This window comes from Primulina tabacum, chromosome 18 (assembly GCF_025594145.1).
Source record: "Primulina tabacum isolate GXHZ01 chromosome 18, ASM2559414v2, whole genome shotgun sequence".
Taxonomy (NCBI): Eukaryota; Viridiplantae; Streptophyta; class Magnoliopsida; order Lamiales; family Gesneriaceae; genus Primulina; species Primulina tabacum.
In genome coordinates this window covers 20799090-20814024 of record NC_134567.1, presented here as the reverse complement: position 1 = coordinate 20814024, position 14935 = coordinate 20799090, and positions in this window count along the sequence as shown.

The window sequence follows — 14935 nt, the reverse complement described above, 5'->3', positions numbered from 1 at the left end:
ATGAACAGAAGAAAGCATTATGGTCTGGGTTATGTTGAACCTAAGGGGAGAGTTCACCAGAGTGCTGGCTATATTAGAGGATTCAACTCAGGAGGACAACCCTCTATGAAGGTTAAAAACTACCAGTACTATAATTCTAAACCTGTTCAGAAGAGATACAGGCCAGACAAGACAAACAGAAGGGAAGAACAACATTCCAAAATGCATACTGTTAGAAATAACAGACCTTCTGTTGCACACACCGCTTTGGATACCCGAAGTACAAGGTCACCAAGAATTGTACAAATGTGGGTCCCTAAAGGACTGATAAGTCTTGGACCCAAATAGATTTGGGTACCAGATACTAAAATTTGTGTTTGCAAGAACAGAAGAAAATCAAAATCAGCAGCTCCACATGGTATCTGGACAGTGGATGCTCCAGACACATGACTGGACAGAAAAATCTATTATCAGAAGTAATGAGTTGTACTGGACCAAAGATAACTTTTGGGGACAACTCAAAAGGTAAAACCGTGGGTAAAGGTAAGATTATCCATGGTAACATAACTATTAATGATGTACTACTGGTTGAGAATCTCTGTTATAATTTGATTAGCATTAGTCAACTGTGTGATAATGGTTATTCTGTAGCTTTTCAGAAGCACACATGCACAGTTAAAGATTCTGTTGAGTCTACTGTATTAACTGGAAAGAGAGAAGGCAACACCTACAAAGTTTCATGGAACTTAGATCATGCTGCTGTTCCTACATGTTTAGTTGCCTCTCTTACTGATAAGCATTGGCTCTGGCACAAGATATTGAATCACCTGAATTTCAAGTCAATCAACAATCTCAAGAAGCATAATTTAGTTGATGGTTTGCCTGATATTAACTTTGTTAAGAATCATGTTTGTTCTGCATGTCAACTTGGCAAGCAGCTGAGATCTAGCTTCAAGAACAAAGGTAGTAAATCAACTTCAAGGTGTTTGGAATTATTGCATATGGACTTATTTGGTCCAATCCCTATCATGAGCTTAGGGGGAATGAAGTATACACTTGTTGTTGTTGATGAATTTTCTAGATTTACATGGGTAATATTTCTTACTGGAAAAGATCAAACCAGTAGCCTCCTGATCAAGCTTCTGAAAAAGATTCAAAATGAAAAATCGGTTTTTTTCATTAAAATCAGAAGTGATCGGGGTACTGAGTTTACTAACAATATTCTTGAGTTGTACTTAGATGAACAGGGCATTCACCATGAATATTCAGCTGCCAGAACGCCTCAACAGAATGGAGTGGCTGAGAGGAGAAACAGAACTCTTAAGGAAGCTGCTAGAATAATGCTAGCAGATGCAGACATCTCTCAGCGCTTCTGGGCAGAAGCAATCAACACAGCATGCTACACACAAAACAGAACCATGATCAACAAAAGGCACAATTAGACTCCATACGAAATATGGAAAGGGAGTAAGCCTAGTGTATCTTAAATTCATGTATTTGGTTGCAAATGCTTTGTGCACAACAATGGTAAAAACTATTTGACTGCATTTGATTCAAAATCAGATGCTGGATTTTTTCTTGATTATTCTGCATTAAGCAAAGCTTTCAGAATCTTCATTAATAGAACTCTCAATGTTGAAGAATCTGTTCATGTTGTCTTCTATGAAAATAGTAGTGCTCCTGAGATTTCTAATATGTCTAATTTGAGTAACATATTAGATAAGATTCATCTGGAACTGGATAGTGAAGACGATGCAGAACCGAAAATCAAAGATGTCCAAAATCCAGAACCAGACATTCCTCTGGTAGAACCAATTGTTCAGACACAAGATTCACCAGAATCTGAAGTGAACATTCCAGAACCGTCTACTGCTCCAGCTGAGCCTAATTCGAATACATCAAACCAGGAAGAAATCTCTTTAAACCCTTTTGTTTGAGGAAATCTCTTCATCCATTCCTTGGTTATTGGCAATCATGCAGCTCCATTAAGAACTAGAAGGCAAATGATTAACGAATATATGCATGCTGCCTTTATCTCCCAGAATGAACCAAAGAAAATTGAAGAAGCACTTCTGGATCCTAGTTGGATCAAAGCTATGAAAGAAGAGCTGAATCAATTTAAGAGAAATGAAGTTTGATTTCTTGAACCCAGACCATCTCATCAAGCCGTTATTGGAACTCGATGGTTATTCAGAAACAAACTAAATGAAGAAGGCACTGTGGTCAGAAATAAAGCAAGACTGGTAGCTCAAGGTTTCAGACAAGAAGAAGGAATAGACTACGATGAAACCTATGCACCAGTAGCAAGGCTTGAAGCTATCAGAATATTTTTGGCATTTGCTGCTTTTAAGAATATTAAAGTTTATCAGATGGATGTGAAAATCGCATTCCTAAATGGTCTACTGCAAGAAGAGGTCTACGTTGAACAACCTCCGGGTTTTATCGACCATTTCTTACCTCATCATGTATTTAAATTACACAAAGCCATGTATGGTTTAAAACAGGCACCTAGAGCATGGTATGACACCCTTTCACAATTCCTTGTCAATCATGATTTTATAATTGGCACAAGTAGCTAAGACTCTATTCACCTTAGTTAAGAATAAGCACATTTTGTTAGTACATATTTATGTTGATGACATTATTTTTGGTCAACTAACCCCAAATTATGTGCAAAGTTTGCTAAGTTAATGCATGATCAGTTTGAAATGAGCATAATGGGAGAATTAACATTCTTCCTAGGACTGCAGATCAAGCAACTTGTTACTGGAATTTTCATAAATCAAGCCAAGTATACCAAGGAGCTACTGAAAAACTTTGGCATGGAAGCATGCTTTGCTGCTTCCACTCCAATGAGCTCATCTACTAAACTTGATAAGGATGATAGTGGAATTCCAGTAGAGGTACCTCAGTATCGAGGTCTTATTGGTTCTCTGTTATATCTTACTGCCAGTAGACCTGATATTATGTTTGTTGTTTGCATTTGTGCAAGATTTCAATCTAACCCTAAGCAGTCACATTATATTGCTGCTAAACGTATTCTGAACTACTTAAAGGGAACTCAAAATGTCGGCTTATGGTATCCCAATAATTCATCTTTCAATCTTATTGGATATTCAGATGTTGATTATGCAGGTTGCAAAATAGACAGAAAAATCACAAGTGGTTTTTGTCAATTCCTTGGTGATAGGCTGATCTCCTGGTTTAGTAAGAAGCAGACTTCCATAGCTACGTCTACTGCAGAAGCAGAATACCTTGCTGCTGGAAGCTGCTGCTCTCAAATACTATGGATGCAACAACAACTTAAAGACTATGGAGTTCCAGCCTCTGAATCACCTATCTTCTGTGACAATACCAGTGCCATTGTAATTACGCAAAATCCAGTACTTCATTTCAGAACGAAGCACACTGACATCTGACATCATTTTATTAGAGATCATGTGCAGAAGAAGGACATTTGTCTGGAATATGTTTCTACTGATTTACAGGCAGCATACATCTTTACAAAACCTCTGCCTGATAATAAGTTTTCTTATTTTTGTAATATACTCAGTTTAATTGATTTAACTTGATTATTTTGGTAAATATTATCAGTTATATGTTATTCGACTAACATTGATTTACTTGCAGAAGAGTAAAGAGACGACTTGTGACAACTACTGATATTTCATTTAGAATGTAATCGAAACCAGGTTACACGATCTAATTCATCTCCTACAGAATCTTGCCACTCAGAAATCCAGTTATTCAACTCATGACTCCTAATCTTTTTAAAGGACTCTGCACTGGAATTCTTTTCTAGCTGATGTCATTCCTTCCAAAGCATCACATGAAGCAGAACTCTATCAGTAGCAAGCTCAGAAACTTGATCAACTTCAAACTCACGTTTGTATTTCCTTGTTGTTGCTCTTTGTGCAGCAGTAGAAGTCAAACCATTTAGTTGTATATTCTGAAGATCTTGCACTTTGAACCATGAAGACATGACCTTTATCCAGATATATTCCTCAATGGTCTTTTTCAAAGCTTCCAGATGAGGAAGTATTTCTTGTGTTACCAAGAAATGAGTACTGCTACAGGCATCCGAATCACTTGAGTCCGACATATCTAATTGTTGTTTCTTTAACATTTGTTGTTATTTTATTTATAGACAGGTTACATTTAATGCTGGAGAAGTTGAAGAGTCTCAAGTCAACCGAAACGTCTTCTGATTTATTCAGACTGAGTTTTTCTTATCCCTTATTTATTTACGCAATCAATAAAAGCAGTAGATAAACAAAGACATGACAAAATGAGATTTTTCATTCATAAAACCAGAAGCATTACATAACGTTTATCTACTACATTTGCTGATATCAGCAGCTTGAAGTACTTCAGTGCAAAGTACTTCAGCAGGAACCTATCTAAGGACTGCTGGGATCTCATCTCTTCGAATGATTGTGGTTGTGGAAGAGATGATTCCATAGTCTATTCCTAATAATTTCAAACAATCTAACCGATTGTTCATATTATAAACTGAGCAATTTCTTCCAAGTCTTCGTATCTTGAAAAAGGGTGTCTTCAAACATCTTATTACGAGACACTGGAAATTGCCTCTGGATCTCCTCTGCTGATTCAGACTCCGGAGAAGACTCCGAGAGTTTACTTGTTCTACCCATTTGATTTGATAAAGTATAAATGACCTAGTTTGTGAAATTACAGGCACTTATATAGAGTCTTGGAAAGCTGAAGAGACGGCTATTTGACTACACGAATACCAAGAATCATCTGTCTTTCCCTCAGATTTCGTATCTTCGCATTTATTAGTTGCATTAATTAAGGGGGAACAGTATCGTTTTCAGACTGTTATTTTCTTGCTTTTTCAGAAGCCGAAAGGATGTTTGTCTTTTCGATAAAACAATCTGTCTACTGGTTTTCATTAAAGTGCTGGAAATATTTCAGTACTTTGTAACTTCCAGTAGATATTATTATAAAATGACATATCTTCTTCTGGCTATTTTCAGAAACCAATTGGACAGCCCGCTCTTTTCATCTCTTTTCAAAGTTTTAAAATCATTAATCACTTTGACACCTTCTGTTTAACTTTTCAAATACTCAACCGCAAACATATTGACACGTGTCCTTGTGTTTCACTGACGGCTGTACATTTTTGAATATTAACCGCCTCTCTCATTTCTTTTTACTTTTTACGCTTCCAGACTTTTGCCTATTAGCTACTGATTTCTCTTGCTCACTTCTCTTACAGATCTTACTTCAAATTTATCTTGTTTACAGAAATGGCCGTAGCTTACACTCTGAACGCCTATCAAGTTAACTTTGCTTCCGTCCTAACTATCAAGGATGAACATCTTGTCAAGATGTTTCAAGCTATTGAGAAATCCGGTCTCAGAAAATTCTTGGAGGCACCTGCCGTTATCTACAAAACTGCTCTTTTGGATTTCTATGCCAAAGCAACTGTACAAGAAGGAAAAATCATATATTCTCAAGGGAACGCATCTATTTCCATCGACAGTGCATTATTGGGATCTACTTTCTTTCTGCCTTGTTCTGGTTTCTTTGAACTTTCTAGCATTTCTAAGGAGGAAATGTCTACTGCCCTTCTTAATTTCTCAACTTCTGGAGAGGAACTCTCTCCATCCTGTTTCAAGAAGCTTTTGAAGATGGAATTTCAAGTGCTCGCTGACGTTGTCGCAAAAGCACTGTTGGTAAAAGCCGGAACATTTGATCGGCTGACCAAGGAAAAAGTTCAGGTGATGATTGCCATTACTTCGGGGTATAAGGTGGACTGGAGTCGTTTCTTTTCAAAATCATGACGGATATGATTGTTCGGAAGAGTTATGGTTTTGCTGTTCAGATCAGCACAAAGCTCAAGGATGCTGGTTTTGCCTTTACTACTGAGCAGGACGCTTCTTACGTCACTATGGCTGATGCTGACAATGTGCTCGGCTTAAGGCCAAAGCCATCCGTTGCTGAGTTCATTGCCTTGAAGAAGGAAGTGGGAGATGCACAAACTGAGGCTCAAGGACCTCAGAAGAAAATAAAGAGAAAAATAGTGGTTCTCTCCACTGATTCTGACAAGACGGTATCTGGGGAGTCTGCTGCTCCTACCAAAGTATCTCTACCAGCAACCCTTAGCAAGAAGAAAGCTCGCACTGTTGTTCGCATCAAGAAAACATTTGCAATCACTGATTTAGACACTGTCCCCTTGAGACAAGTGTTTCCAGAAGCCACCTCTTCTATGCCAGAATCAATCCCTGCTTCTAGACCAGCAGCTACTTCTACTACAACCACTTCATCTACTGCCCCAGTCTTCAGACCAACTTCTAGAGTTGTCATTCAGGAATCGTCCGCTGGGTCTTCTGCTTTTAGACCACTGATGCCTATATCATCCTCTGATAAAGGCAAAGGAAAACTCGTTGAATAACCACAATCTCATGACCCCAAATCATCTGTTTTAACTGGTGTTGATCTTCACATCAAGGAAATTGAGAGAGCTGCCAATGAAGGCATGACGTTCTTCGACGAATGGCATAAGATTCGGGTTTTTCATCCTCTCTCCTATTTAAGGACAAAAGGAACTTTTGGAAAATTGATGAAATACGAGGAGAAAATTTATGATCTTGCCAAGAATCAAAATGTAATTAAAGCAATGAGACGACGAAGCTTCATTCTTGAGCAACTTAAACGACAAAAGCTGGAATCTGTGTTGAAGACTCTTCAGTCGAATTTTGATGCATTGATTCCCACTGCTGCTCAAGATCAGAATGTGATTTTCATTCTAACTACCCGTTTGAAAATGATGAATGAGCAACTTCTTGCTCAGGAACAGACATTTGAAGACTCTCTACAGTATTCAGTAGGTTTAGTTCCAATCTTTAATCAGACTAAGCCAGTTGAAGAACAGAATGCAGCTTCACCAAAAGCTAAGATCTTCAGTACTCTTGCCTCACCTACGCGACCTACTCAATCTTCATCTCATATATTTGTCCGAGAATTGGCTTCGATGGATGAAGTCATTGAATCCATTGTTATTTCTGCCTCCGCTACACCAGAAGCAGTTCAGGCTGCAAATGTGATCCCACCAACAGTCCAACCAACAGTTCAAACAGCAGATCAACCCTTGGCAGATTCAGATGCTACTCGATCTCCATCATTGCCAAATCTAGAGATCTTCTCTACTGAACATCGAGTGGAAATGGAAACTATTTTGAATGATCCATCTTCATCCATTCCAAACTCTGAACAACTGGAAGCTTTGGAAGCTGCCGAACCACAACAAATTGCCGCACTTGGATCATCTACTGCTGCTGAAGGAACCTCTTCTGAACAGCCCATTGCAATTGCTACTGCTTATACCGAATTTGTCCCTTCTACTACTCTGGTTGTTCATCCTATTGACTTACACTCAAATTGCTCATAATGCGCATCTTGCTGATATCAAAGAGAGAATGCTCGCCAGAAGCCCCTCTCCAGAAGAAGAGCAATTCTGTAGAGGCCCGAAATTCGTACTTGAAAATTTGCGGAAAAATTTAAAATTTTCTTTTAAAATAAGTAATTTGCCTCATCCGTAAAATAAACTGATAAATAGAGTTTAATGTTCAAAATAGCACAGCGGAAGTAATTATTGTTTGCAAAATAACAATTTAAAATAATTCAACAACAGATAAAAACTGAGTTTGAAATAAAATAGTAAATGCTGAAAATGAGGTCCTCGGGTTCCTACTACTGCCGACCCAAGATGACTCACTGGTCCCCGCCCTCGGCCCCGACCTCATCAGTACCTACAACAATCAAGTCTAGTGAGTCTAAAGACTCAGCATGCATATATCATAAATAACAAGTAATAATAATAAAATTGCATGCATGGTAAAAATATCATGAATCTGGCGTAACGTAAAATCATGTCATGAGTAATTATAATACGTGCGTAACTGAACTGAAAATCATAAGTGAAATGTTGCTCGATAGAGCCCTGTCATGAAATAACATATAATAATTTTATGTTGAGAATATGTTCTACGCAAGTGGCCCCTGAACTGAACTGAACTGAACTGGATCGCCTGATCAGACTAAACCACAGTATACTGGGCGGTAGAGATCATCACAGCCCTTGGACTGGATATCCGTACCAATAACTGAGCATGAACCGGTAAGTGACCACCGGGTGAAGTAATAATCCCATGATAATGAAGTGGCCACAAGCAATATCTCATAAATCTCAAAAATGAATATTTTATATTTTTGCACGTAATATAATTAAGTAACATAATTAAATATCATGTATTAATTTTACCGAATGGGTGGATCGTTCCCAGGCTCGCTGCTGACCTAACTTTAACAGGAAAAATATGCAAATGATTTAACTTGACCACAACTTTGTAATCGAACCCAAAACGAGACAATTACGCCCACTAACTTATTATTTAATCATGACTCCGTGCCAACTCGAACCAACACCGAACTATCATTTAGTCATGATTAAAATACACCTAAAATGATGAAATAATGCCCATAAATTTTCAGTACTCGAAATTTTTGGTGAATGGAGGCTAAAACATGAAACGCTCTTTCGAGAGTCACTTTGGCACATTGCACCGTAAATTCTCGTACGACCTCTAAACTTAACCGAATCACAAACAGCCAAAAACATAACCTTCCTGACTTGATGAGGTACTGTCCAGTCCAAGGCCATAGGCTAAAAGCCAACCAAGAACTCGAAACACACCTCTGAACCTCAGCACAACTTGCTGTCAAAAATACAGCAGCTGTGTTAGTGTTTCCTTGCATCGTTTGCGAGGCTAATGGCCATTGGGGCTTGAACCACCGACCAGAGCCCCTTACCAACATCCTAAGGTGTGGCTTGAACCATGGCTAAGGGCCCTAGGCCAGACACAATCCAAGCAACACCATGGATCACCCAAAATTCCCACCCGAGAGGCAAACCTGTGCGCGTGGGGAGAGTTGCTTTGTTTGCTGTCATGGACCATTCCAGTGGCCATTTGATTGACCATGGCATGATCTAGACATCAAGGGGTACGACATGAACCGTGGCTAAGGGCTAAAAAGCCAACCAAGATCCACACCACACCACAAGGCCGAAACTACACATGCAGAAAAATGAAGGGCCGAAGGGCTGTTCTTGTTTTGTGTTTGAAAACCAACGCAAACATGGACCAAGCCTTGAAACGTCGACTTGGTCACTTCCTAGACATAACGAGGAGATGTTCTAACCATGGCTATGGCCCCTAGGGCATCCAAGATCAGAAACATCACCCTTGATAGCAAAACCAAAAAAATCGAAGCACAATATGACACTAGGGAGAAGTTGCTGCCATTTTCCTTTTCCTTGCGTGTATGGGGCTTGAACGAATGGACCAACATGGTCCTAATACACCCTAGTACATGCCTAGGTGCAGCCTTGGGAGCCTGGACACGAGCCAACCACCTGAAACAACACAAACTTGGAACCCGTGAAGCATGAAAGAAACCCGAAAATTCTGTATATGCATTTTCGAATGGTGCTGAAAAGATTTTCGGTTTTGGTGATTAAAATCATGAACATGTGATGTAAAAATTTCAGTATATGGCTTGATTTAGGAGTGAATGAAAATATAAACATGCCTGGAATTGTTTTGAACGAAAAACAATTGAAAACACGACGCGGCGCGGAGGAGACGGAGTGACTTTGCTTCTTGTTCTTCCCTCTTGTTTTCTCACCAATTTTCTCTTGTTTACTATCGGTTTTTCTCACGATTTTTGCTCTGATATTGCTCTGAATTTCGGTGAAAGGGAGAGAAGAAATGAGTCTAGGAGATGAAGGAAAGATTGCAAGATAAAGGAAGGAAAAAATCTTTCTATCTTCTAGTTTGTGAGATAAGGAAATGGTTTGATATCAAAAGATTTTGAGGGAAAATTCTAGGGAGCACTTCGGTCGATATTTAGGTCTAGGAACAATGGAGAAATATTGCTTAATTAATTATTTGTTGGTGATTAAATGTTAGGGAATTATCTCCCAAGAAAAGTTGGGGAAAGAATTAAAGATGGAGAGTTGACAATATTTTTAAATATCCTAATGGAGTGGCCGATTTTTATTAGATAAAGTAGGGTAGGAAATCACTTAATTATTAATTAAATGATGGTTTAAAATTATGGGATTATCTACCATGAAGTGGATATGGAAATGAATCAAAGTTGGGTTGCAAATCAAAAAACTAAATCTTCTAGAAATGGGGTGGCCGAAAATTTGAATAAAATGAAGGGGGAAATATTTCTTAAATATTGTATTTTAAATCTTTAGTGTTTTATCTACTCATTAAATATTTTAGTGAATTAAGAAATTAATTATTGAACTTTATTTACTACTTAACTCAAATTATTTAAATAAATTCCTTAAACATTCTTTTACATTAAATTAACTTATTCTTTATCTTAATTAAATTCTAGGAATGTTTTCTTAATATTAAGTTTTATCTCAAAACCCCTACTTCAGTCCGGCCTCACTTATTTAACTAAAAAGGTACAATTAAACTACTGCATAAAATAATTAAATTTAAAGAAAAGAATTTAGATACTCATGCAATAACATCATCTTAATTTAAATACTAGAAATTATGCATGGCTTATACATAGTCCGATTTACGGGTTCTACAAATTCAATCTTGAGTTTGAGTTTGACACACTCAGACGGAGTGTTGAAAGAATCTCAGAGATCGTCAAGCAGTTAACTCATGAACATGCTGGTGAGGTCTGTGCCACCACAAATTTCAGAGAACGAATCACGAAGTATGTCATCAATACAGCAGAATCATTGGAAAAACTTGAGGTTGGATCCGAACTTTTCAGAACTAAAATCCTGAAAAGCCACGCTGACCACGTGGTTGGTCAATCTGATGTTCTTCGTAGAATCTCTAATCATGACGATTCTCTTCACTCCGTATCTACCAAAGTTCAATCAATGGACTCTAGACTCGAAACTATCTACACTCAGATTGAGTCCCAATGTCAATCAATTCAGGCTCTAAATGAACAAGTTTCGAGTCACACACCACTTCTGGAGATACTGAACAATGGCATTGCTACTCTTACTGGACGAGTGGATCTCTTACTCACTCGAGTGCAGGCTACTGATGCCAAAAATGGGGAAACAGAAGGCAGGCCAGAAGCTGAAGGAAGAACTGGAGGACATCAAGCTGAATCATCCTTCAGAAATCTAGATCCTCCTCAGGATGAGGATACTATGTTCCGGGACATTAGAACAGATCACTAGAATTTCTTACTGCTTTATGAACCTTGTTCAACTATTTATTTACTTTTTAGTCATCTAGTTTTAATTGCTATTTGCTTTATTCATCGCTACTAACTTCTAGGTTTTGGCATCACCACAAAGGGGGAAATTGATAGACTTAATTTAGTTGTGGTGATGAGAATAAAAAAACAGTAAGAATAGAAATTACCATAAGACAATACAAAGCAGAAGCTATCGTTTCGCTTAGAAGCAGTACTTTAGCTTAGAAAAACAGAAGCAGTAATAAGCAGAACTTGGCTTCACTAGAACAGCTCTTAACGGCTTTTACTCGGTTGTTTCAATCTTAAATGTTACCGTTACTTTATCAAGTACGAGTATTAAACTGTTTCACTAAATGCTGAATAAAGTCATTTAATACGCATTACCTATTTTGGTATGAAACAAGACTGATTGTTTTGTAGTCTTTTTGCAGGAACCTTTTTAAGCATTAAAGTTGTTTCTATCACATGTCAAAGAAGCCGTTCTTATTATAGACATTGGATTCAAGTTATCTATATATGTATCAAACCCATTTAGAGAACAACGCTGATTATTTTTATCAAGAAACATACTATCTATCCAACGTTACTTTGAGCAACCGCGAACCAATCGTTATCTTCAAGCTCAATTTGCAGAAAAGCAGTACATGCTTCATATCTTACATCTGATCTTTGGAGATCATTTTGTACTGTTGTTTCTTCACCACTTCAAGCTAAACATTTTACGATAATTTTCGACGAAGAGTTTGTAATCTGGAAAATAGTCTTTTCCAGAACCTTGTTGTATTGAATTATATTGTGTTGAGTTACTAAGAGTTTCAGTAGGCAAAAGATAAGTCCTAGATGAAGTGGGTGTGTACAAGTGTGTACTGTAAAATCCAAAGTCTTTTAGTGATACCTTCTGGAAACAGAAGAAAGGCAGACGTAGAAGATTTTATCTTCGAACTTTCAGAAACAACTACTCGTCTACTGCCTACTGTTATTGCTGTTTTTCACCTTACTCCATCGGATCGTTTTCGCACTTATATTTGTGATCTGCTGGATTTACACTTGAACAAGAACAGCTACAATCTCTAATAGGATTCTAGCACACTTTGCAAAAACTATCGTCAAAGGAAAGAGCTTATTCACCCCCCTCTAAACTCTACATCGATCCCCAACACAATGTATTGCAAAAGTGATCTACCGATATGCAGCAAAATTATGATATTAAGCTGTTAGCATTGCAAAATGAGCAAAAAAGACTAGAAATTCGTCAACAACAAAAAGAATTGGATAAAATTTAGGAGGTGAATAAATTTTTGTACATGGATCTAAACACAATTGACTGATCTAGAAATGCGTCAAATTGTTCAAAACGAACGAGTACGAATTTTGCAAAAAAGAGATGAAGAACGTCGTCAACATGAGGACAGCGCACTTGAAAACTATTTTGGTGATTTTGGAGGATCTTGATCTGGATCTGGATCCGATTTCTAAAGTATTGACGATTTGGTTTGTTTATCTTTTATTATATTTGCATTTAAATTATCTGAATTCGTATTTTTATTTAATTGTGTGCTTGAATGTTTAAATATTATTCAATAAATTTGTGTTTTAGATGTTTAATTATAAAAATATTTAAAAATCTATTTATAAATTTATTAATTAAATATTTTAATTTGTATGATTAAATATCTAATTATTAAAATATTTAATGAGAGCACATGATGATCAAGATGCTCGAAATTCGGAGGAGGATATGTTCGAAGACATTTTTATTGAAAATGCTTTTGAAAAATTAAAAAAATTCTTTAAAAGATAATATTAAATAATTGGTTATTTGTACTATTTGCTTTTATAAAGTAAATACTATTAAATTCTATTTTTGAAAATCAAGGTTTCATGTCCGGCTCTTCCATTTATAAATAGCTTGTTTTTATTTTAGAAGGGCGCGGTTGAGTTTGCTCTCCCCGCTTTCTACTCTCTCTACTCCCTTTTTAATATATTTCAAGTATTCAATAAAGAATGTTCTGGTTCTGCGATTAAAATTTTAAGTTGAATTTTACTTTTATTTTTATTTTTATCTTTATTAAATTTATTAAAATTATCCTCTAGCCTATATGATAGGCTAAAATATTTTGCTAAATCATAACCTTACTATAACATGATCTATATTTATTTGTAACTTGAAATTAAATTGAGACAATAAAAGATTTATTTGAATTTTGGAATTTTATTTTATATAATGGTTCTTGGTTGAACATAAGGTAAAAGATGAACCGGAAAATGGTTAATACAAGGTTCGAGTTTAATTAGAAAATAATAAATTCATGTTGTAGCCCTTTAGCCTGCTTTGCCAAGATATCGGCGTTTAAAGGCGTTATGAGTGATTTTTATGAATTTATGTTTCTGAGATGGACCTCGGTAAAATCCTCTGTTATTAAATTTCTTTTGTATATCTTTGATAAATCCTTAATGTTTTGTAAAAGTTTCATAAATGAACCTTATATCAATTATTATTCCAAGATTCAAATACCTCCTTTTCTTAGCTTAGTTTCTAAAAATGGTATATCGGCTGGAAATCTTGAGTTGCTGTATGTCTTTAGACTATATGTGTTTAAGAACAGGCTCGATAGATATAACAATGTCACATATCATATTCAATTTTATTTCAAGCCTCAGATGGCATCAGAGCCATGGAAATAGTTTGGTCTATGTTTAGCACTTTTATTTAATGAATATTTTTGGAATGAAAGAAACTGTTCAAAACAGTTTAAATGAAGAATATGATTTACCAGAAAATTTGGATTTATTAAATAAATGGACTATTCCTAAAATAGAATCTAAAATGATTTATAAATTATGAACATTTGAAAAAATTGTTTTCAAACAAGTAGTTAAAACTACAGAATCATCTGTACCTCTTCACAATGAAGAAATGGTTATTAGATTATTAAATAATAAATATATTTTACCATATAGGAAAAATTATAGATTTATTCATATAGGTTTAATACAAATTACTTTTAGACCTCTAACTTTAGAAGGATTACCAGAAAGTTTTATAGCAGCTTTAAGAGATGATAAAAATTTAAATTGAAAACAATCCCTTATGAGAATAATTAAAACTAACCTAGCACATGGTCCAATATATTTTGATGTTTATCCTAATTTATTTTTATCCATGTCTGATATAAATATAATAGATTATTTAACATTAAATGTTAAAACACATGGCTATAATTATACTCCTGGGACAGAAGTTATATGTATCTGTTATTGTATTTATTACAAAACCATTATTTACACTAAATCCTATGTGTAGTGTAAATCCTATGTATACAAAAATAAATAAAAAATTAAAAGAAACTATTCTTATAGAAACTAATTTTAATAAATCTAATATTACAACTCGTAAGTCTATAAAATGGGAAGAAATTGAACTTCCAGAAAACTGGACAATTGAACAAGCTGTTCCTAGAAATCCTATAATAAATAGAGATTTAGAACAAGTAATACAAAACAATGAAGGATCTATTCAAATACAGTTTAATAATGAACAAAGAAGATTATTATCATCTTCTGTTTATGCTAGATCAAGATCTAGTCATTCTTTTATTTTACATTTCGATTATATGGTGGATATTCCACAAACATCTAGAGCATCTACTTCTCAAATAGGAGAAGAAGTAGA